Source organism: Rhinoderma darwinii, unplaced genomic scaffold (assembly GCF_050947455.1).
Source record: "Rhinoderma darwinii isolate aRhiDar2 unplaced genomic scaffold, aRhiDar2.hap1 Scaffold_87, whole genome shotgun sequence".
Lineage (NCBI taxonomy): Eukaryota > Metazoa > Chordata > Amphibia > Anura > Rhinodermatidae > Rhinoderma > Rhinoderma darwinii.
Genome location: NW_027464439.1, coordinates 16,476 through 38,536, shown reverse-complemented (window position 1 = coordinate 38,536; position 22,061 = coordinate 16,476). Strand labels below are relative to the sequence as shown.

General features: G+C 41.7%; 1 long non-coding RNA gene across 2 annotated transcripts in view; it reads left to right on the top strand.

Annotated features, from left to right (window-relative positions):
- Positions 1-19,309, top strand: part of LOC142731783 (uncharacterized) — a 50,195-nt gene extending 30,886 nt beyond the window's left edge. For both annotated transcript variants that reach the window (XR_012879176.1, XR_012879175.1), the window contains one exon: positions 18,837-19,309. This is a non-coding gene — a long non-coding RNA (uncharacterized LOC142731783). The remainder of the gene's footprint in view (positions 1-18,836) is intronic.
- The last annotated feature ends 2,752 nt before the right edge of the window (positions 19,310-22,061 follow it).

The window sequence follows — 22,061 nt, the reverse complement described above, 5'->3', positions numbered from 1 at the left end:
TAATCATTTTAATATTGTGTGATTGAACTTGGTAACTTGGTATGCTTGGCTGACTGTACTGTATGATCAGAAGTAGTAACTAGATGTTTAAGAATCAGATTCAGATAAGTTTTAGTAATGATACTTAGTTCAACAGATAGAGAGGTCCTATAGGGGAGGACCAAGTCAATGTGAGCTTGAAACTCTGAACAAATAAATACCAAGTCAGGCAGAGTAAAAAGTACATTTAGATTAAAAAGTTACTATTAAAATACAAACCACACAGCTCTTCAAGGTAGAGTTTGAGCAGCTGCATAATATACCCTATTGCTACTTTGCCTAAATGGTGAGCAAATAGAAATTTTTCTACCTAAAATGGCAGAAAACACACCATTTTGGAGATGGAAAGGACGGCTAGAGGGGAAATGGAGGAGGCCCTAGTTTTTTAATTACATTTTTTTCCTTGGTGTTTTTTTTTTTTTCCATTTGCTAACGATTTAGTCAAAGTAGCTCAAAAGTAAATGTCTTTATAATACATGATATTGTAAAGTAATGTAATGGGAAATTTTGGCGCATGCCCGTTTTGTGTAAAAATTTTAGCTTTTTGAGACCATATGCTGTTTTTGCGTCTTTTCAGCTAGTAAGTCGGGACCAGCGGGAGAGCAGATCTCCTGCATGACATATTTAATTTACACCTGCGGATATTATAGCTGACATCTATGCTAACTGGTGTAGATGTCAGTTTGTGGAGCACTGACAACCCTAGTTGCGCCATATTTATTCAGAGCTGTGGGCTTCTTGGAGTATGTTCACATTCAATTTTTTCTTTTCGTCAGAGGTATGCGTCGGGAGAAGGCTCTACGTATACCTTCAATGGAAGGCTGTATAGGCATAGAGTGGGATATATCACCTGAACTCCCCGGGCACAGCGTTACTTTAAGCACTAGGCTCGGAAAGCCCCTGACGTTAGCAACGCTCTGACTGGGGATTCTGCTCCTAGGGAAGCCCCTGACAAGACTGTCCATAAATGGACACTGACGTTAGGAGCGTTAAGATGCCAAAATCCTAGGCCAGAACACTGGCATTGCACTGGCTGGGGATTCCACTCCTGGAGGGAGCCCCTGACGTCACTGTCCATATATGGATTCTGCTCCTGGAGGATCCCTTGATGTTACTGTCTGTACATAGACAATGACATTAGGGGCTTTGTAATGTGAGAATTCCAAGTCTTAGCGTTGGCAGCGCTGTGGCCGGGAATTACGCTTGTAGAGAAAGCCTCTCACTTTACTGTGCATATATGGCTTTAAATATCCATATTTGGCTTTAAACTCTGGAGTCCCCGGCCAGAGCATCACAAGCACTCACTGGCCGGGAACTCCTGACTTGGGAAAGCCCTTGATGTCACTTTCACTATATGGACAGTGATGTTAGGAGTTTAAAAACCCAGGAATCCATGGCCAGAGCGTCGGCAATGCTCTGGTTAGTGATTACTCTCCTGGAAGGAGCCCCTGATGTCTGTCAATTGTTATGGTAGTAGTCGGATATGATCTTTAATAAATTTAAACCATTTTTTTAAGCTTTAAGAACAAGGTTTGACAATGATAAGTTCTACCCATGTGTATCTAATGCTGATATGTATCCATGCTCCTTACTCATTTTAATATTGTGTGATTGAACTTGGTAACTTGGTATGCTTGGCTGACTGTACTGTATGATCAGAAGTAGTAACTAGATGTTTAAGAATCAGATTCAGATAAGTTTTAGTAATGATACTTAGTTCAACAGATAGAGAGGTCCTATAGGGGAGGACCAAGTCAATGTGAGCTTGAAACTCTGAACAAATAAATACCAAGTCAGGCAGAGTAAAAAGTAAATTTAGATTAAAAAGTTACTATTAAAATACAAACCACACAGCTCTTCAAGGTAGAGTTTGAGCAGCTGCATAATATACCCTATTGCTACTTTGCCTAAATGGTGAGCAAATAGAAATTTTTCTACCTAAAATGGCAGAAAACACACCATTTTGGAGATGGAAAGGACGGCTAGAGGGGAAATGGAGGAGGCCGTAGTTTTTTAATTACATTTTTTTCCTTGGTGTTTTTTTTTTTTTTCCATTTGCTAACGATTTAGTCAAAGTAGCTCAAAAGTAAATGTCTTTATAATACATGATATTGTAAAGTAATGTAATGGGAAATTTTGGCGCATGCCCGTTTTGAGTAAAAATTTTAGCTTTTTGAGACCATATGCTGTTTTTGCGTCTTTTCAGCTAGTAAGTCGGGACCAGCGGGAGAGCAGATCTCCTGCATGACATATTTAATTTACACCTGCAGATATTATAGCTGACATCTATGCTAACTGGTGTAGATGTCAGTTTGTGCAGCACTGACAACACAAGTTGCGCCATATTTATTCAGAGCTGTGGGCTTCTTGGAGTATGTTCACATTTAATTTTTTTCTTTTCGTCAGAGGTATGCGTTGGGAGAAGTCTCTACGTATACCTCCAACGGAAGGCTGTATAAGGCATAGAGTGGGATATATCACCTGAACTCCCCGGGCACAGCGTTACTTTAAGCACTAGGCTCGGAAAGCCCCTGACGTTAGCAACGCTCTGACTGGGGATTCTGCTCCTAGGGAAGCCCCTGACAAGACTGTCCATAAATGGACACTGACGTTAGGAGCTTTAAGACGCCAAAATCCTAGGCCAGAACACTGGCATTGCACTGGCTGGGGATTCCACTCCTGCAGGGAGCCCCTGACGTCACTGTCCATATATGGATTCTGCTCCTGGAGGATCCCTTGATGTTACTGTCTGTACATAGACAGTGACATTAGGGGCTTTGTAATGTGAGAATTCCAAGTCGGAGCGTTGGCAGCGCTGTGGCCGAGAATTACGCTTGTAGAGAAAGCCTCTCACTTTACTGTGCATATATGGCTTTAAATATCCATATTCGGCTTTAAACTCTGGAGTCCCCGGCCAGAGCATCGCAAGCACTCACTGGCCGGGAACTCCTGACTTGGCAAAGCCCTTGATGTCACTTTCACTATATGGACAGTGATGTTAGGAGTTTAAAAACCCAGGAATCCATGGCCAGAGCGTCGGCAATGCTCTGGTTAGTGATTACTCTCCTGGAAGGAGACCCTGATGTCTGTCAATTGTTATGGTAGTAGTCGGATATGATCTTTAATAAATTTAAACCATTTTTTTAAGCTTTAAGAACAAGGTTTGACAATGATAAGTTCTACCCATGTGTATCTAATGCTGATATGTATCCATGCTCCTTACTCATTTTAATATTGTGTGATTGAACTTGGTAACTTGGTATGCTTGGCTGACTGTACTGTATGATCAGAAGTAGTAACTAGATGTTTAAGAATCAGATTCAGATAAGTTTTAGTAATGATACTTAGTTCAACAGATAGAGAGGTCCTATAGGGGAGGACCAAGTCAATGTGAGCTTGAAACTCTGAACAAATAAATACTAAGTCAGGCAGAGTAAAAAGTAAATTTAGATTAAAAAGTTACTATTAAAATACAAACCACACAGCTCTTCAAGGTAGAGTTTGAGAAGCTGCATAATATACCCTCCTGCTACTTTGCCTAAATGGTGAGCAAATAGAAATTTTTCTACCTATAATGGCAGAAAACACACCATTTTCGAGATGGAAAGGACGGCTAGAGGGGAAATGGAGGAGGCCGTAGTTTTTTAATTACATTTTTTTCCTTGGTGTTTTTTTATTTCCATTTGCTAACGCTTTAGTCAAAGTAGCTCAAAAGTAAATGTCTTTATAATACATGATATTGTAAAGTAATGTAATGGGAAATTTTGGCGCATGCCCGTTTTGAGTACAAATTTTAGCTTTTTGAGACATTATGCTGTTTTTGCGTCTTTTCAGCTAGTAAGTCGGGACCAGCGGGAGAGCAGATCTCCTGCATGACATATTTAATTTACACCTGCAGATATTATAGCTGACATCTATGCTAACTGGTGTAGATGTCAGTTTGTGCAGCACCGACAACCCAAGTTGCGCCATATTTATCAGAGCTGTGGGCTTCTTGGAGTATGTTCACTTTAAATTTTTTCTTTTCGTCAGAGGTATGCGTTGGGAGAAGTCTCTACGTATACCTCCAACGGAAGGCTGTATAAGGCATAGAGTGGGATATATCACCTGAACTCCCCGGGCACAGCGTTACTTTAAGCACTAGGCTCGGAAAGCCCCTGACGTTAGCAACGCTCTGACTGGGGATTCTGCTCCTAGGGAAGCCCCTGACAAGACTGTCCATAAATGGACACTGACGTTAGGAGCGTTAAGATGCCAAAATCCTAGGCCAGAACACTGGCATTGCACTGGCTGGGGATTCCACTCCTGGAGGGAGCCCCTGACGTCACTGTCCATATATGGATTCTGCTCCTGGAGGATCCCTTGATGTTACTGTCTGTACATAGACAATGACATTAGGGGCTTTGTAATGTGAGAATTCCAAGTCTTAGCGTTGGCAGCGCTGTGGCCGGGAATTACGCTTGTAGAGAAAGCCTCTCACTTTACTGTGCATATATGGCTTTAAATATCCATATTTGGCTTTAAACTCTGGAGTCCCCGGCCAGAGCATCACAAGCACTCACTGGCCGGGAACTCCTGACTTGGGAAAGCCCTTGATGTCACTTTCACTATATGGACAGTGATGTTAGGAGTTTAAAAACCCAGGAATCCATGGCCAGAGCGTCGGCAATGCTCTGGTTAGTGATTACTCTCCTGGAAGGAGCCCCTGATGTCTGTCAATTGTTATGGTAGTAGTCGGATATGATCTTTAATAAATTTAAACCATTTTTTTAAGCTTTAAGAACAAGGTTTGACAATGATAAGTTCTACCCATGTGTATCTAATGCTGATATGTATCCATGCTCCTTACTCATTTTAATATTGTGTGATTGAACTTGGTAACTTGGTATGCTTGGCTGACTGTACTGTATGATCAGAAGTAGTAACTAGATGTTTAAGAATCAGATTCAGATAAGTTTTAGTAATGATACTTAGTTCAACAGATAGAGAGGTCCTATAGGGGAGGACCAAGTCAATGTGAGCTTGAAACTCTGAACAAATAAATACCAAGTCAGGCAGAGTAAAAAGTACATTTAGATTAAAAAGTTACTATTAAAATACAAACCACACAGCTCTTCAAGGTAGAGTTTGAGAAGCTGCATAATATACCCGCCTGCTACTTTGCATAAATGGTGAGCAAATATAAATTTTTCTACCTAAAATGGCAGAAAACACACCATTTTGGAGATGGAAAGGACGGCTAGAGGGGAAATGGAGGAGGCCGTAGTTTTTTAATTAAATTTTTTTCCTTGGTGTTTTTTTTTTTCCATTTGCTAACGATTTAGTCAAAGTAGCTCAAAAGTAAATGTCTTTATAATACATGATATTGTAAAGTAATGTAATGGGAAATTTTGGCGCATGCCCGTTTTGAGTAAAAATTTTAGCTTTTTGAGACATTATGCTGTTTTCGCGTCTTTTCAGCTAGTAAGTCGGGACCAGCGGGAGAGCAGATCTCCTGCATGACATATTTAATTTACACCTGCAGATATTATAGCTGACATCTATGCTAACTGGTGTAGATGTCAGTTTGTGCAGCACTGACAACACAAGTTGCGCCATATTTATTCAGAGCTGTGGGCTTCTTGGAGTATGTTCACATTCAATTTTTTTCTTTTCGTCAGAGGTATGCGTTGGGAGAAGTCTCTACGTATACCTCCAACGGAAGGCTGTATAGGCATAGAGTGGGATATATCACCTGAACTCCCCGGGCACAGCGTTACTTTAAGCACTAGGCTTGGAAAGCCCCTGACGTTAGCAACGCTCTGACTGGGGATTCTGCTCCTAGGGAAGCCCCTGACAACACTGTCCATAAATGGACACTGACGTTAGGAGCTTTAAGATGCCAAAATCCTAGGCCAGAACACTGGCATTGCACTGGCTGGGGATTCCACTCCTGGAGGGAGCCCCTGACGTCACTGTCCATATATGGATTCTGCTCCTGGAGGATCCCTTGATGTTACTGTCTGTACATAGACAATGCCATTAGGGGCTTTGTAATGTGAGAATTCCAAGTCGGAGCGTTGGCAGCGCTGTGGCCGGGAATTACGCTTGTAGAGAAAGCCTCTCACTTTACTGTGCATATATGGCTTTAAATATCCATATTTGGCTTTAAACTCTGGAGTCCCCGGCCAGAGCATCGCAAGCACTCACTGGCCGGGAACTCCTGACTTGGGAAAGCCCTTGATGTCACTTTCACTATATGGACAGTGATGTTAGGAGTTTAAAAACCCAGGAATCCATGGCCAGAGCGTCGGCAATGCTCTGGTTAGTGATTACTCTCCTGGAAGGAGCCCCTGATGTCTGTCAATTGTTATGGTAGTAGTCGGATATGATCTTTAATAAATTTAAACCATTTTTTTAAGCTTTAAGAACAAGGTTTGACAATGATAAGTTCTACCCATGTGTATCTAATGCTGATATGTATCCATGCTCCTTACTCATTTTAATATTGTGTGATTGAACTTGGTAACTTGGTATGCTTGGCTGACTGTACTGTATGATCAGAAGTAGTAACTAGATGTTTAAGAATCAGATTCAGATAAGTTTTAGTAATGATACTTAGTTCAACAGATAGAGAGGTCCTATAGGGGAGGACCAAGTCAATGTGAGCTTGAAACTCTGAACAAATAAATACCAAGTCAGGCAGAGTAAAAAGTAAATTTAGATTAAAAAGTTACTATTAAAATACAAACCACACAGCTCTTCAAGGTAGAGTTTGAGAAGCTGCATAATATACCCTCCTGCTACTTTGCCTAAATGGTGAGCAAATATAAATTTTTCTACCTAAAATGGCAGAAAACACACCATTTTGGAGATGGAAAGGACGGCTAGAGGGGAAATGGAGGAGGCCGTAGTTTTTTAATTACATTTTTTTCCTTGGTGTTTTTTTTTTCCCATTTGCTAACGATTTAGTCAAAGTAGCTCAAAAGTAAATGTCTTTATAATACATGATATTGTAAAGTAATGTAATGGGAAATTTTGGCGCATGCCCGTTTTGAGTAAAAATTTTAGCTTTTTGAGACATTATTCTGTTTTCGCGTCTTTTCAGCTAGTAAGTCGGGACCAGCGGGAGAGCAGATCTCCTGCATGACATATTTAATTTATACCTGCGGATATTATAGCTGACATCTATGCTAACTGGTGTAGATGTCAGTTTGTGCAGCACTGACAACCCAAGTTGCGCCATATTTATTCAGAGCTGTGGGCTTCTTGGAGTATGTTCACATTCAATTTTTTTCTTTTCGTCAGAGGTATGCGTTGGGAGAAGTCTCTACGTATACCTCCAACGGAAGGCTGTATAGGCATAGAGTGGGATATATCACCTGAACTCCCCGGGCACAGCGTTACTTTAAGCACTAGGCTTGGAAAGCCCCTGACGTTAGCAACGCTCTGACTGGGGATTCTGCTCCTAGGGAAGCCCCTGACAACACTGTCCATAAATGGACACTGACGTTAGGAGCTTTAAGATGCCAAAATCCTAGGCCAGAACACTGGCATTGCACTGGCTGGGGATTCCACTCCTGGAGGGAGCCCCTGACGTCACTGTCCATATATGGATTCTGCTCCTGGAGGATCCCTTGATGTTACTGTCTGTACATAGACAATGACATTAGGGGCTTTGTAATGTGAGAATTCCAAGTCGGAGCGTTGGCAGCGCTGTGGCCGGGAATTACGCTTGTAGAGAAAGCCTCTCACTTTACTGTGCATATATGGCTTTAAATATCCATATTTGGCTTTAAACTCTGGAGTCCCCGGCCAGAGCATCGCAAGCACTCACTGGCCGGGAACTCCTGACTTGGGAAAGCCCTTGATGTCACTTTCACTATATGGACAGTGATGTTAGGAGTTTAAAAACCCAGGAATCCATGGCCAGAGCGTCGGCAATGCTCTGGTTAGTGATTACTCTCCTAGAAGGAGACCCTGATGTCTGTTAATTGTTATGGTAGTAGTCGGATATGATCTTTAATAAATTTAAACCATTTTTTTAAGCTTTAAGAACAAGGTTTGACAATGATAAGTTCTACCCATGTGTATCTAATGCTGATATGTATCCATGCTCCTTACTCATTTTAATATTGTGTGATTGAACTTGGTAACTTGGTATGCTTGGCTGACTGTACTGTATGATCAGAAGTAGTAACTAGATGTTTAAGAATCAGATTCAGATAAGTTTTAGTAATGATACTTAGTTCAACAGATAGAGAGGTCCTATAGGGGAGGACCAAGTCAATGTGAGCTTGAAACTCTGAACAAATAAATACCAAGTCAGGCAGAGTAAAAAGTACATTTAGATTAAAAAGTTACTATTAAAATACAAACCACACAGCTCTTCAAGGTAGAGTTTGAGAAGCTGCATAATATACCCTCCTGCTACTTTGCCTAAATGGTGAGCAAATAGAAATTTTTCTACCTATAATGGCAGAAAACACACCATTTTGGAGATGGAAAGGACGGCTAGAGGGGAAATGGAGGAGGCCGTAGTTTTTTAATTACATTTTTTTCCTTGGTGTTTTTTTTTTCCCATTTGCTAACGATTTAGTCAAAGTAGCTCAAAAGTAAATGTCTTTATAATACATGATATTGTAAAGTAATGTAATGGGAAATTTTGGCGCATGCCCGTTTTGAGTAAAAATTTTAGCTTTTTGAGACATTATTCTGTTTTCGCGTCTTTTCAGCTAGTAAGTCGGGACCAGCGGGAGAGCAGATCTCCTGCATGACATATTTAATTTACACCTGCGGATATTATAGCTGACATCTATGCTAACTGGTGTAGATGTCAGTTTGTGCAGCACTGACAACCCAAGTTGCGCCATATTTATTCAGAGCTGTGGGCTTCTTGGAGTATGTTCACATTCAATTTTTTTCTTTTCGTCAGAGGTATGCGTTGGGAGAAGTCTCTACGTATACCTCCAACGGAAGGCTGTATAGGCATAGAGTGGGATATATCACCTGAACTCCCCGGGCACAGCGTTACTTTGAGCACTAGGCTCGGAAAGCCCCTGACGTTAGCAACGCTCTGACCGGGGATTCTGCTCCTAGGGAAGCCCCTGACAACACTGTCCATAAATGGACACTGACGTTAGGAGCTTTAAGATGCCAAAATCCTAGGCCAGAACACTGGCATTGCACTGGCTGGGGATTCCACTCCTGGAGGGAGCCCCTGACGTCACTGTCCATATATGGATTCTGCTCCTGGATGATCCCTTGATGTTACTGTCTGTACATAGACAATGACATTAGGGGCTTTGTAATGTGAGAATTCCAAGTCGGAGCGTTGGCAGCGCTGTGGCCGGGAATTACGCTTGTAGAGAAAGCCTCTCACTTTACTGTGCATATATGGCTTTAAATATCCATATTTGGCTTTAAACTCTGGAGTCCCCGGCCAGAGCATCGCAAGCACTCACTGGCCAGGAACTCCTGACTTGGGAAAGCCCTTGATGTCACTTTCACTATATGGACAGTGATGTTAGGAGTTTAAAAACCCAGGAATCCATGGCCAGAGCGTCGGCAATGCTCTGGTTAGTGATTACTCTCCTGGAAGGAGCCCCTGATGTCTGTGAATTGTTATGGTAGTAGTCGGATATGATCTTTAATAAATTTAAACCATTTTTTTAAGCTTTAAGAACAAGGTTTAACAATGATAAGTTCTACCCATGTGTATCTAATGCTGATATGTATCCATGCTCCTTACTCATTTTAATATTGTGTGATTGAACTTGGTAACTTGCTATGCTTGGCTGACTGTACTGTATGATCAGAAGTAGTAACTAGATGTTTAAGAATCAGATTCAGATAAGTTTTAGTAATGATACTTAGTTCAACAGATAGAGAGGTCCTATAGGGGAGGACCAAGTCAATGTGAGCTTGAAACTTTGAACAAATAAATACCAAGTCAGGCAGAGTAAAAAGTACATTTAGATTAAAAAGTTACTATTAAAATACAAACCACACAGCTCTTCAAGGTAGAGTTTGAGAAGCTGCATAATATACCCTCCTGCTACTTTGCCTAAATGGTGAGCAAATAGAAATTTTTCTACCTAAATTGGCAGAAAACACACCATTTTGGAGATGGAAAGGACGGCTAGAGGGGAAATGGAGGAGGCCGTAGTTTTTTAATTAAATTTTTTTCCTTGGTGTTTTTTTTTTCCCATTTGCTAACGATTTAGTCAAAGTAGTTCAAAAGTAAATGTCTTTATAATACATGATATTGTAAAGTAATGTAATGGGAAATTTTGGCGCATGCCCGTTTTGAGTAAAAATTTTAGCTTTTTGAGACATTATTCTGTTTTCGCGTCTTTTCAGCTAGTAAGTCGGGACCAGCGGGAGAGCAGATCTCCTGCATGACATATTTAATTTACACCTGCGGATATTATAGCTGACATCTATGCTAACTGGTGTAGATGTCAGTTTGTGCAGCACTGACAACCCAAGTTGCGCCATATTTATTCAGAGCTGTGGGCTTCTTGGAGTATGTTCACATTCAATTTTTTCTTTTCGTCAGAGGTATGCGTTGGGAGAAGTCTCTACGTATACCTCCAACGGAAGGCTGTATAGGCATAGAGTGGGATATATCACCTGAACTCCCCGGGCACAGCGTTACTTTAAGCACTAGGCTTGGAAAGCCCCTGACGTTAGCAACGCTCTGACTGGGGATTCTGCTCCTAGGGAAGCCCCTGACAACACTGTCCATAAATGGACACTGACGTTAGGAGCTTTAAGATGCCAAAATCCTAGGCCAGAACACTGGCATTGCACTGGCTGGGGATTCCACTCCTGGAGGGAGCCCCTGACGTCACTGTCCATATATGGATTCTGCTCCTGGAGGATCCCTTGATGTTACTGTCTGTACATAGACAATGACATTAGGGGCTTTGTAATGTGAGAATTCCAAGTCGGAGCGTTGGCAGCGCTGTGGCCGGGAATTACGCTTGTAGAGAAAGCCTCTCACTTTACTGTGCATATATGGCTTTAAATATCCATATTTGGCTTTAAACTCTGGAGTCCCCGGCCAGAGCATCGCAAGCACTCACTGGCCGGGAACTCCTGACTTGGGAAAGCCCTTGATGTCACTTTCACTATATGGACAGTGATGTTAGGAGTTTAAAAACCCAGGAATCCATGGCCAGAGCGTCGGCAATGCTCTGGTTAGTGATTACTCTCCTAGAAGGAGACCCTGATGTCTGTTAATTGTTATGGTAGTAGTCGGATATGATCTTTAATAAATTTAAACCATTTTTTTAAGCTTTAAGAACAAGGTTTGACAATGATAAGTTCTACCCATGTGTATCTAATGCTGATATGTATCCATGCTCCTTACTCATTTTAATATTGTGTGATTGAACTTGGTAACTTGGTATGCTTGGCTGACTGTACTGTATGATCAGAAGTAGTAACTAGATGTTTAAGAATCAGATTCAGATAAGTTTTAGTAATGATACTTAGTTCAACAGATAGAGAGGTCCTATAGGGGAGGACCAAGTCAATGTGAGCTTGAAACTCTGAACAAATAAATACCAAGTCAGGCAGAGTAAAAAGTAAATTTAGATTAAAAAGTTACTATTAAAATACAAACCACACAGCTCTTCAAGGTAGAGTTTGAGAAGCTGCATAATATACCCTCCTGCTACTTTGCCTAAATGGTGAGCAAATAGAAATTTTTCTACCTATAATGGCAGAAAACACACCATTTTGGAGATGGAAAGGACGGCTAGAGGGGAAATGGAGGAGGCCGTAGTTTTTTAATTACATTTTTTTCCTTGGTGTTTTTTTTTTCCCATTTGCTAACGATTTAGTCAAAGTAGCTCAAAAGTAAATGTCTTTATAATACATGATATTGTAAAGTAATGTAATGGGAAATTTTGGCGCATGCCCGTTTTGAGTAAAAATTTTAGCTTTTTGAGACATTATTCTGTTTTCGCGTCTTTTCAGCTAGTAAGTCGGGACCAGCGGGAGAGCAGATCTCCTGCATGACATATTTAATTTACACCTGCGGATATTATAGCTGACATCTATGCTAACTGGTGTAGATGTCAGTTTGTGCAGCACTGACAACCCAAGTTGCGCCATATTTATTCAGAGCTGTGGGCTTCTTGGAGTATGTTCACATTCAATTTTTTTCTTTTCGTCAGAGGTATGCGTTGGGAGAAGTCTCTACGTATACCTCCAACGGAAGGCTGTATAGGCATAGAGTGGGATATATCACCTGAACTCCCCGGGCACAGCGTTACTTTGAGCACTAGGCTCGGAAAGCCCCTGACGTTAGCAACGCTCTGACCGGGGATTCTGCTCCTAGGGAAGCCCCTGACAACACTGTCCATAAATGGACACTGACGTTAGGAGCTTTAAGATGCCAAAATCCTAGGCCAGAACACTGGCATTGCACTGGCTGGGGATTCCACTCCTGGAGGGAGCCCCTGACGTCACTGTCCATATATGGATTCTGCTCCTGGATGATCCCTTGATGTTACTGTCTGTACATAGACAATGACATTAGGGGCTTTGTAATGTGAGAATTCCAAGTCGGAGCGTTGGCAGCGCTGTGGCCGGGAATTACTCTTGTAGAGAAAGCCTCTCACTTTACTGTGCATATATGGCTTTAAATATCCATATTTGGCTTTAAACTCTGGAGTCCCCGGCCAGAGCATCGCAAGCACTCACTGGCCAGGAACTCCTGACTTGGGAAAGCCCTTGATGTCACTTTCACTATATGGACAGTGATGTTAGGAGTTTAAAAACCCAGGAATCCATGGCCAGAGCGTCGGCAATGCTCTGGTTAGTGATTACTCTCCTGGAAGGAGCCCCTGATGTCTGTGAATTGTTATGGTAGTAGTCGGATATGATCTTTAATAAATTTAAACCATTTTTTTAAGCTTTAAGAACAAGGTTTAACAATGATAAGTTCTACCCATGTGTATCTAATGCTGATATGTATCCATGCTCCTTACTCATTTTAATATTGTGTGATTGAACTTGGTAACTTGCTATGCTTGGCTGACTGTACTGTATGATCAGAAGTAGTAACTAGATGTTTAAGAATCAGATTCAGATAAGTTTTAGTAATGATACTTAGTTCAACAGATAGAGAGGTCCTATAGGGGAGGACCAAGTCAATGTGAGCTTGAAACTTTGAACAAATAAATACCAAGTCAGGCAGAGTAAAAAGTACATTTAGATTAAAAAGTTACTATTAAAATACAAACCACACAGCTCTTCAAGGTAGAGTTTGAGAAGCTGCATAATATACCCTCCTGCTACTTTGCCTAAATGGTGAGCAAATAGAAATTTTTCTACCTAAATTGGCAGAAAACACACCATTTTGGAGATGGAAAGGACGGCTAGAGGGGAAATGGAGGAGGCCGTAGTTTTTTAATTAAATTTTTTTCCTTGGTGTTTTTTTTTTCCCATTTGCTAACGATTTAGTCAAAGTAGTTCAAAAGTAAATGTCTTTATAATACATGATATTGTAAAGTAATGTAATGGGAAATTTTGGCGCATGCCCGTTTTGAGTAAAAATTTTAGCTTTTTGAGACATTATTCTGTTTTCGCGTCTTTTCAGCTAGTAAGTCGGGACCAGCGGGAGAGCAGATCTCCTGCATGACATATTTAATTTACACCTGCGGATATTATAGCTGACATCTATGCTAACTGGTGTAGATGTCAGTTTGTGCAGCACTGACAACCCAAGTTGCGCCATATTTATTCAGAGCTGTGGGCTTCTTGGAGTATGTTCACATTCAATTTTTTCTTTTCGTCAGAGGTATGCGTTGGGAGAAGTCTCTACGTATACCTCCAACGGAAGGCTGTATAGGCATAGAGTGGGAAATATCACCTGAACTCCCCGGGCACAGCGTTACTTTAAGCACTAGGCACTAGGCTCGGAAAGCCGCGGACGTTAGCAACGCTCTGACTGGGGATTCTGCTCCTAGGGAAGCCCCTGACAACACTGTCCATAAATGGACACTGACGTTAGGAGCTTTAAGATGTCAAAATCCTAGGCCAGAACACTGGCATTGCACTGGGTGGGGATTCCACTCCTGGAGGGAGCCCCTGACGTCACTGTCCATATATGGATTCTGCTCCTGGAGGATCCCTTGATGTTACTGTCTGTACATAGACAGTGACATTAGGGGCTTTGTAATGTGAGAATTCCAAGTCGGAGCGTTGGCAGCGCTGTGCCTGGGAATTACGCTTGTAGAGAAAGCCTCTCACTTTACTGTGCATATATGGCTTTAAATATCCTTATTTGGCTTTAAACTCTGGAGTCCCCGGCCAGAGCATTGCCAGCACTCACTGGCCGGGAACTCCTGACTTGGGAAAGCCCTTGATGTCACTTTCACTATATGGACAGTGATGTTAGGAGTTTAAAAACCCAGGAATCCATGGCCAGAGCGTCGGCAATGCTCTGGTTAGTGATTACTCTCCTGGAAGGAGCCCCTGATGTCTGTCAATTGTTATGGTAGTAGTCGGATATGATCTTTAATAAATTTAAACCATTTTTTTAAGCTTTAAGAACAAGGTTTGACAATGATAAGTTCTACCCATGTGTTTCTAATGCTGATATGTATCCATGCTCCTTACTCATTTTAATATTGTGTGATTGAACTTGGTAACTTGGTATGCTTGGCTGACTGTACTGTATGATCAGAAGTAGTAACTAGATGTTTAAGAATCAGATTCAGATAAGTTTTAGTAATGATACTTAGTTCAACAGATAGAGAGGTCCTATAGTGGAGGACCAAGTCAATGTGAGCTTGAAACTCTGAACAAATAAATACCAAGTCAGGCAGAGTAAAAAGTACATTTAGATTAAAAAGTTACTATTAAAATACAAACCACACAGCTCTTCAAGGTAGAGTTTGAGAAGCTGCATAATATACCCTCCTGCTACTTTGCCTAAATGGTGAGCAAATATAAATTTTTCTACCTAAAATGGCAGAAAACACACCATTTTGGAGATGGAAAGGACGGCTAGAGGGGAAATGGAGGAGGCCGTAGTTTTTTAATTACATTTTTTTCCTTGGTGTTTTTTTTTTTCCATTTGCTAACGATTTAGTCAAAGTAGCTCAAAAGTAAATGTCTTTATAATACATGATATTGTAAAGTAATGTAATGGGAAATTTTGGCGCGTGCCCGTTTTGAGTAAAAATTTTAGCTTTTTGAGACATTATGCTGTTTTCGCGTCTTTTCAGCTAGTAAGTCGGGACCAGCGGGAGAGCAGATCTCCTGCATGACATATTTAATTTACACCTGCGGATATTATAGCTGACATCTATGCTAACTGGTGTAGATGTCAGTTTGTGCAGCACTGACAACCCAAGTTGCGACATATTTATTCAGAGCTGTGGGCTTCTTGGAGTATGTTCACATTAAATTTTTTCTTTTCGTCAGAGGTATGCGTTGGGGAAGTCTCTACGTATACCTCCAACGGAAGGCTGTATAGGCATAGAGTGGGATATATCACCTGAACTCCCCGGGCACAGCGTTACTTTAAGCACTAGGCTCGGAAAACCCCTGACGTTAGCAACGCTCTGACTGGGGATTCTGCTCCTAGGGAAGCCCCTGACAACACTGTCCATAAATGGACACTGACGTTAGGAGCTTTAAGATGCCAAAATCCTAGGCCAGAACACTGGCATTGCACTGGCTGGGGATTCCACTCCTGGAGGGAGCCCCTGACGTCACTGTTCATATATGGATTCTGCTCCTGGAGGATCCCTTGATGTTACTGTCTGTACATAGACAGTGACATTAGGGGCTTTGTAATGTGAGAATTCCAAGTCGGAGCGTTGGCAGCGCTGTGGCCGGGAATTACGCTTGTAGAGAAAGCCTCTCACTTTACTGTGCATATATGGCTTTAAATATCCATATTTGGCTTTAAACTCTGGAGTCCCCGGCCAGAGCATCGCAAGCACTCACTGGCCGGGAACTCCTGACTTGGGAAAGCCCTTGATGTCACTTTCACTATATGGACAGTGATGTTAGGAGTTTAAAAACCCAGGAATCCATGGCCAGAGCGTCGGCAATGCTCTGGTTAGTGATTACTCTCCTGGAAGGAGCCCCTGATGTCTGTCAATTGTTATGGTAGTAGTCGGATATGATCTTTAATAAATTTAAACCATTTTTTTAAGCTTTAAGAACAAGGTTTGACAATGATAAGTTCTACACATGTGTATCTAATGCTGATATGTATCCATGCTCCTTACTCATTTTAATATTGTGTGATTGAACTTGGTAACTTGGTATGCTTGGCTGACTGTACTGTATGATCAGAAGTAGTAACTAGATGTTTAAGAATCAGATTCAGATAAGTTTTAGTAATGATACTTAGTTCAACAGATAGAGAGGTCCTATAGGGGAGGACCAAGTCAATGTGAGCTTGAAACTCTGAACAAATAAATACCAAGTCAGGCAGAGTAAAAAGTACATTTAGATTAAAAAGTTACTATTAAAATACAAACCACACAGCTCTTCAAGGTAGAGTTTGAGAAGCTGTATAATATACCCTCCTGCTACTTAGCCTAAATGGTGAGCAAATATAATTTTTTCTACCTAAAATGGCAGAAAACACACCATTTTGGAGATGGAAAGGACGGCTAGAGGGGAAATGGAGGAGGCCGTAGTTTTTTAATTACATTTTTTTCCTTGGTGTTTTTTTTTTTCCATTTGCTAACAATTTAGTCAAAGAAGCTCAAAAGTAAATGTCTTTATAATACATGATATTGTAAAGTAACGTAATGGGAAATTTTGGCGCATGCCCGTTTTGAGTAAAAATTTTAGCTTTTTGAGACATTATGCTGTTTTCGCGTCTTTTCAGCTAGTAAGTCGGGACCAGCGGGAGAGCAGATCTCCTGCATGACATATTTAATTTACACCTGCGGATATTATAGCTGACATCTATGCTAACTGGTGTAGATGTCAGTTTGTGCAGCACTGACAACCCAAGTTGCGCCATATTTATTCAGAGCTGTGGGCTTCTTGGAGTATGTTCACATTCAATTTTTTCTTTTCGTCAGAGGTATGCGTTGGGAGAAGTCTCTACGTATACCTCCAACGGAAGGCTGTATAGGCATAGAGTGGGATATATCACCTGAACTCCCCTGGCACAGCGTTACTTTAAGCACTAGGCTCGGAAAGCCCCTGATGTTAGCAACGCTCTGACTGGGGATTCTGCTCCTAGGGAAGCCCCTGACAACACTGTCCATAAATGGACACTGACGTTAGGAGCTTTAAGATGCCAATATCCTAGGCCAGAACACTGGCATTGCACTGGCTGGGGATTCCACTCCTGGAGGGAGCCCCTGACGTCACTGTCCATATATGGATTCTGCTCCTGGAGGATCCCTTGATGTTACTGTCTGTACATAGACAGTGACATTAGGGGCTTTGTAATGTGAGAATTCCAAGTCGGAGCGTCGGCAGCGCTGTGGCCAGGAATTACGCTTGTAGAGAAAGCCTCTCACTTTACTGTGCATATATGGCTTTAAATATCCATATTTGGCTTTAAACTCTGGAGTCCCCGGCCAGAGCATCGCAAGCACTCACTGGCCGGGAACTCCTGACTTGTGAAAGCCCTTGATGTCACTTTCACTATATGGACAGTGATGTTAGGAGTTTAAAAACCCAGGAATCCATGGCCAGAGCGTCGGCAATGCTCTGGTTAGTGATTACTCTCCTGGAAGGAGCCCCTGATGTCTGTCAATTGTTATGGTAGTAGTCGGATATGATCTTTAATAAATTTAAACCATTTTTTTAAGCTTTAAGAACAAGGTTTGACAATGATAAGTTCTACCCATGTGTATATTTTCTTTTCAATTTTCTTTTTATTGTTTTAAACAAAAGTGAATCATACAACTGAATAGCAAAAGGTTGATTTAACAGCATATGAAGGTACAATCAAGCAAATGATAAGTGTCAATTTATACAGTGTAACATTGAATACGCAGCTATGCCGTAACATTCAGGTTAAGATACAAATTTGGATCAATACATTATAAGAGTATAATAATAGTACTCGGTTGTAAAGGGGCCAAATGGGGGGAGGGTAGGGGGAAAAATGAACGAGAGGGAGTAGGAGGGGAAGGGGTTGAGAGAGATTTACAAGATAATTTTTTCTAAGACAAGAAATATCGGTTACAGTTATACAACTTAGTCGCAAACTAACAAATCCAACAAGGTGACCCATCGGATCTGGCTATTGTGTATTCAAGGCTACGTCCAAGAACTGATCTGAGGAGCGGAATATTGTCCAGGGTCTCCAGATCTCTATAAATTTAGTATATGAGCGGTTAGAGAGTGCTGCTATTTCTTCTATATAGTAAATTTGCTCTACCTTGTTTATCCATTGAGAGAGCGTGGGGACTTGCATCGATCTCCAGTTTGGGGGGATGAGAAGTTTGGCCCCCGATAAGAGGTGTTTAACGAGAGTGTTTGTGGATTTACTTATTTTTGCCAATGGAAGGTTAAGAAAGATGGTAGCTGGGGGTATTTGGATTGAGATGTCACATATTCTTGCTATAAGATCTAATACAGGTATCCAATAACGTTGGATCTTAGCGCATGACCACCAGATATGGATGTAAGATCCGGTTTCCCCCAAACATCTCCAACATGTGTCTGGGATGGAAGGGTACCAGAGATGTGTTTTATCCGGTGTGGTATACCATCGTGACACTAACTTATAAGAGTTTTCTTGTGTTTTAATACACTGGGAGGGACCATGGGAATTCCTGTAAAGGATATTTGTATCTTTTTTATTTAAGGTAATGGAGAGATCCTTTTCCCAGAGTGCGATATATGATCTTTTGAAAGGGACGTTCCTATTAATTAACAATTTATAAATCTGAGAAACACATTTCCGTGGGTTTTTTACTTGTCCGAGGAAGGATTCAAAGATAGTCAAGGGTCTTTCCAAGGAACCTGCTGTGAGGTATGGTAGGTTTGCTTGTTTTAGGGACATATAGTGCATTAAATGGAGATTCGGAAGGTTTGGATTTTCGGTCCAAGTCTGTAAGGATATGATCGTCCCATCAGCTAGTATGGAGTCTAGAGTATCAGTCAATCTGACCGAAGGGTTACTAGTGTCACTTCCCAAACCCTCTTGGTATAAATCCACCAAGTCTGAGATACGTGTCAGTGGGGATGGTGTGGGAACCAGTAGGTCCCTAAAGAGAGAGAGTGATTTTATTGTTAACTTGGTCAGAGCATTTTTAAATGAAAGGTTTGTTATGCTGTCTGGGTGTGCAAGTAGCAATGCTCTGAGAGGAACAGGGGCTAGGAGTTCCTCAATTGAGACCCATAATTTATTCTCCCGTTTCCGAAACCAGTCTACAGTCCTGGATATCGAAGCCGTGTGGTAATAGTTCTTAAAATCAGGAGCCCCAATTTCTCCCAGGGATTTAGGCAGTGAAAGCGTCTCTGCACTAATTTTGGGGTGCCTGCCATTCCAAATATATTGAAATATCATTGAGCGAAGTTTCGTGAAGTAAGATTGTGGAATGTGAATAGGTAACATTTGGAATAGGTAGTTAAATTTGGGGAGGATTAACCCTTTAATCAAGTTTTTCCTGCCCATCCAGGAAATAAAGGGAGCTAACCAGGATTCTATAATGACTTTAGTGCCGGCCAAGAGAGGGAGATAGTTTAAGGCGAAGTGGTCAGGCCAATGTTTACACAATTTGACTCCCAAGTACGTAATGCATTTTGGAGGCCACTTAATTGGATATCGGGATTCTAGTAATCGTGTCGTAGAGTTAGAAACATTGATCCCTAAGGCTTCGGATTTTTCTGCGTTGATTTTGAAATTGGACAGAGCACTAAATTTAGAAAAAATTTCGAGGACTGCCGGTATTTCTGAAATCGGGTCAGACATGATTATGAGTAAATCATCTGCAAATACTGCTGTCTTGTGATGTGTTGATTGAGTTGTGATACCTTTTATATCTGGGTGTTGTCTGATAGTTTGGATTAATGACTCCATCACAAGGACAAACAGAAGTGGTGATAGCGGGCAGCCTTGTCTAGTTCCATTTAGGATTTGAAAGCTAGATGAGAGGGTTCCGTTAATACGGAGTTTAGCTGTTGGGGTGATATACATTTGTAGTATAGCTTGGGTGAAAATTTTAGGAATTCCAAATCGGTCTAAGGTTTCTTCCATAAAGGTCCACTCTACCCTGTCGAAGGCCTTCTCTGCATCAGTGCTCAGGAATGTCATAGATCTGTTCTTCTCCTTAGCTAACTGTAGTAAATGCAATAGTCGTAGAGAGTTATCTTTCCCTTCCCTGCCGGAAACGAATCCCACTTGTTCCGGAGCAATCAAGTCCGGTAGTATCGGACTTAATCGATTGGCTAAGAGTTTTGCGAATATTTTTAGGTCAGCATTTAAAAGTGAGATAGGTTTGTAGTTACTACATAAGTCAGGGTCCTTACCGTCTTTGTGAATCAGGGTAATATGCGCTTCTAGAGTCTGTCTAGGAAAGCTAGAACCTTGTAGTATAGAGTTACACAAACCAAGGAGATGAGGTAGTAGTTCTTTCTGAAATACTTTATAGTAATGTATGGGAAGCCGTCTGGTCCTGGACTTTTTCCCGAAGGGCACTTCGACAGGATAGACTGGAGCTCAGACTCCGTGACCGATTTCTGCAGAGTGGCTTGTTGTGTAGGGGAAAGTTGGGGCAAAGTTAGGGACGCAAGAAATGAGTTAATGATTTGTTTCCTACTGCTCCGCTCTCCATCAGTCTCTTGAGATCGAATTTGATAGAGGGAGGAGTAATAATTTACAAAAGCCTCTGAAATCAGATCAGTGTCGCTAGTTTTCAAACCATTAGGCAATTTCAGGGAGTGAATATAAGACCTGGATTTCCTCTTCTTTATCAACGAAATCATGAGTTTGGAGACTTTATCTCCGCGTATGAATATTTGATTTTTCCAATTAGAATAGAATTTGGCAGACTGCTTATTGAGTAAATCTTTTAGGCCTGTCTTTTGACCGTGAGCGAGGCGAGGACATCTAGTGTTTGTACATTTTTGTGTTGCCTCTCCAGCTGAGAGATTTCCTCATATAACGCCGAAAGTTTCCGTCTTCTACTGCTATTTTGATACGAGCCAATAGAAATGAATTCACCTCTAATCACTGCCTTGTGGGCCTCCCAGATCACCGGCATAGGACATTGCTCTATAGTATTGATTTGGAAATAAGATAGTATAGCCGAACCGGCGGAGGCAGAGGGACGGCGTTGATCCGGAACAGACCGGCTGACAAAAGGAGGCTGGGGATGGGGGACTGAACCAGGTGTCGTAGAAAATTGCAAGATATGGCATTGAGGGTTCCTGGTCATGTTTGGACTTGGAGTTGGAGGGCATGGTTGCGGTGAACGCGGAAGACCGGAAGAGGAGGAATGTGTTTATGGACATTGAGGGGTACCGATATGTTGAAGGGATGGTTGTTTATTTGCAAGAAAAAGGCAGCGGGAGGGATGGTCAGTTACGCGGGAAAAGTGAATAACGAGTTATGGTATTGTTGAATGTACGGTGGGCGGAGTTGACCTGCCGACGCTTGTTATGGGTAATGGCAGATACGTTCTGTCGCCCCAACCCTTGGAAAGGGGTAGGTTTTACGGGGGAGGTTACAGGGGGGGAGGGGAGGGAGGGAAAGAGGACCCAGCCGGTCGGATATGTAAAAGTACGAGAACAGGATAGGATGTGTTGGGATATGTTGAGGGATGATGGGATCACTTAATTGTTTGTCCTGGAATGTACGGGGCCTGTGGGAAGCCAGAAAACGACAGGCGGTATTTGATTTTATTAGGAAACAGGAGTTGAGGGTGATAGGACTACAGGAGACACATATGACTAGGGATTCAGTCTCCATGATGCATAGGGCCTGGGTAGGCCATAGTTTTCATTCATATCATACTACATATTCAAGGGGGGTGAGTCTTCTCATACATAGGGCAGTGCCATTTATATGTCACGACTCCTTCCAGGAT